Source organism: Arachis duranensis, chromosome 10 (assembly GCF_000817695.3).
Source record: "Arachis duranensis cultivar V14167 chromosome 10, aradu.V14167.gnm2.J7QH, whole genome shotgun sequence".
NCBI lineage: Eukaryota > Viridiplantae > Streptophyta > Magnoliopsida > Fabales > Fabaceae > Arachis > Arachis duranensis.
In genome coordinates, this window is record NC_029781.3 from 79,313,073 (window position 1) to 79,316,386 (window position 3,314).

Sequence of the window (3,314 nt, forward strand, 5' to 3'; positions counted from 1 at the left end):
GTCCACCGCGAAGACATTCATAAACTGCTACCGTAATTCTTCGCGGATAACCCCAAATTTGGTTTAATAGTACATCCCAATAGGGAGCGACCATGCTTGTTTAATTTATCTCTTTCAATTTGGATGCCATGAGGCGGACGTTGGAAAGTTTTAATATAAGAGACAGGGATTCGCAAATTTTCCAGACACATGGCGCCAATTTTACCATGACTGCAATTTTAGAGAGACGCGAGAGCGAAAGCCTATGGGCTCGCTTCTGTATCTGGATAGCCATCACAGAAAACCGTCTTTACATTGGATGGTTTGGTGTTTTCATGATCCCTACTTTATTAACCGCAACTTTTGTATTTATTATTGCTTTCATTGTTTCCCCTCCAGTAGATATTGATGGTATTTGTGAGCCTATTTCTGGATCTCTACTTTATGGAAACAATATTATTTCGGGTACCATTATTCCTACTTCGGCGACTATAGGTTTGCACTTTTACCCAATATGGGAAGCGGCATCTGTTGATGAATGGTTATACAATGGCGGTCTTTATGAACTAATTGTTCTACACTTCTTACTTGGTGTAGCTTGTTGCATGCGTGTGAGTGGGAACTTGGTTTTCGTCTGGGTTTGCGCCCTTGGATTGCTGTTGCATATTCAGCTCCTGTTGCAGCGGCTACTTCTGTTTTCTTGATCTATCCAATTGGTCAAGGAAGCTTTTCGGATGGTATGCCTCTAGGAATTTCTGGTACTTTCAATTTTATGATTGTATTTCAGGCTGAACACAATATTCTTATGCATCCATTTCATATGTTAGGCATAGCTGGTGTATTCGACGGCTCCCTATTCAGTGCAATGCACGGTTCCTTGGTAACTTCTAGTTTGATTAGGAAAACCATAGAAAATGAATCTGCTAATGAAGGTTACAGATTCGGTCAAGAGGAAGAAATTCCATGCATCATGAGTTTTGTAGAGTTGCAAAATAGTCTTTGTGAGAACATACAAAGTCATATTTCAAAGAGGGTGAGCAACATTTTATACAGGAATCCTGTACAAGTATTTGGTGGGTTGATACAATTTCAAATAATGTCCATCACGGATGACACATGTAGGCAGTAGATGTTCTATATTTATCAACAAATCTGATTCACGTGCCGATGATAGAGTTGTACGTTGAGTTTGAACATCATACAGGGTTGGACGCAGTTGGTGAGGATATGAATGTTGATGAGTTCGGGGATATAGATTGGGAAGAAGATAACAATGATAGTGAAGAGGAGTTCGAAGCCAACTACGAAGTCGATGATGCAAATGATGACGGAGACAATGCAGGCAATCTGGTGGTGTAAAATGAAGCAGATGCACTAGTAAACCAGCACCTTTTCGATGTTCTATCTGTTATGCAAACTTTAGATCTCGCAGCCATGCATGCCCCAAAATTTTATGAGTATGTGAATGTGGGTATGTTATGTTTATTAATTAAAGTTACTGCTACCATTTATTTTATTTGCCTTAACCGACTAATGGTAGTTCGCATGTCGTAGATGAAGGCAATGTCGCAGCGGAAGATGGTAAATTTAGTGTCGGAATGAAATTTGGTTCTAGTGAATTGGTGATCTCTACAATTAAGACCTATGCTATCTCTAGAGGAGCTGGCTACACTGTATATGAGTTTGAGCCGCAAATATTCTATGCAAAATGCAAGGGGTATGCTACCGGGTGTGATTGGCTTATCCAAGCTAGCCTGATTAGAAAGAAAGGTTGTTGAGAGATAAGGAATACAATGGCAAACACATGTGCACCATGGAAAAGATTTCACAAGATCATGCCAAGTTGGACTCAGACACGATTGCGAATGCTATTAGGCCGTTGGTTGAAGCAGAAACTTCGATAAATGTGAAGTCTACTATTGCAGAAGTTCAATCCAGGTTCAACTACACTGTAAGTTACCACAAGGCTTAGTTGGCAAAGCAAAAATCTGTCCCAAAAGTTTCTGGTGATCGGAAAGTTTCTTACCAGAATCTGCCAATATGGATGAAAGCAATGACCACAAAGATGCCAAAGTCTTGTGTTCAAATAAAAACTATTCTTGTTTATCGTGAGAGTGAGGAGGTGAATGGTGTAAGAGTTCTCCATCGCGTATTTTGGAGCTTCTAACCATGTATTGCAGCATTTAGAACTACAAGCCGTTGGTGTAGGTTGATGGCACACACCTGTACAAAATATATAAAGGTATATTTTTTGTTGCGGTGGCACAAGACGGGAACCAAAATATTGTGCCGATTACTTTTGCCATCGTGAAGGGTAAGATTTCAGATGCGTGGGAGCTTTTCCTAACTAATTTACCTAGATATATTGTTACTTAAGATGGCGTGGACATTATTTCTGACCACCATAACTCCATGAATGCAGCAATAGCTCGCAATAACGGTGCATGATCACCACCAAAGGTGTGGCACATGTTCTGTATCAGGCACATTGGGTCTAACTTCTTAAGGAGGTTCAAGGCTCCATACTTGTATAAACTCGTGGTTAACACAGATATTTGAAGTTGCTGTTATGGTTTCATTCTTAATCATTTGTTGTTTTTTCTCACAGTTACGTGGTTCACTTTAAACTCATGGTTAACACAGATATTTGAAGTTGTTGTTATGGTTTTATTCTTAGTCATTTGTTGTTTTTGCTCACAGTTACGTGGTTTCACTTTACAAGTTATTCTTGGACGGAGTAAGAGTACAACAAAAACTATCAAGGACTTAAGGAGCGGGGTGAGGCATATACTCGATGGTGCGATGAGATCGATGTTGAAATATGGGTGTTAGTATTTGATAGGGGTCATTTTTTTGGTCATATCACGACTAATTTGGTTGAGTGCATAAATTATGTCCTTAAGGGTATACGCAACCTTCCTGTGAATGTCATTATTAGGTCTACTTTTTATCAGCTAAATAAAATGAGTTGAATAGGGTTTTCGATGTGCAGGTAACATTGTTGTCAACCGGTTTGAAAAGCGCAATGAGATGTTTGAGAGTCATGAAATGCTAGATGGTTCAATATACATTGTTAACCTTGTTTAACGACACTATGATTGTGGTTATTTCTAGGTCGAGCGACTTCCATGTCACCAAGTTCTTGCATGTTGTGCTAACCAGCGTCTTGATTGGTAAGTATATGTATGTGACGTGTACAAGATGTTTGAAATTTTCAAGGTCTATAGAGTTGAGTTTGTTCCGATGGGTGATCCACCTACGTAAGCTAGATATAAACGAGCAAAGATGATTACCAATCAGATATTGGGGCGAGCGACTAAAGGACGACTGAAGTC

The 3,314-nt window shown here is 39.6% G+C and overlaps 1 pseudogene; it reads left to right on the top strand.

Moving 5' to 3' along the window:
• Positions 1-203: 203 nt before the first annotated feature.
• LOC127742989 (photosystem II protein D1-like) lies at positions 204-1,757 on the top strand (annotated as a pseudogene).
• Positions 1,758-3,314: the final 1,557 nt, after the last annotated feature.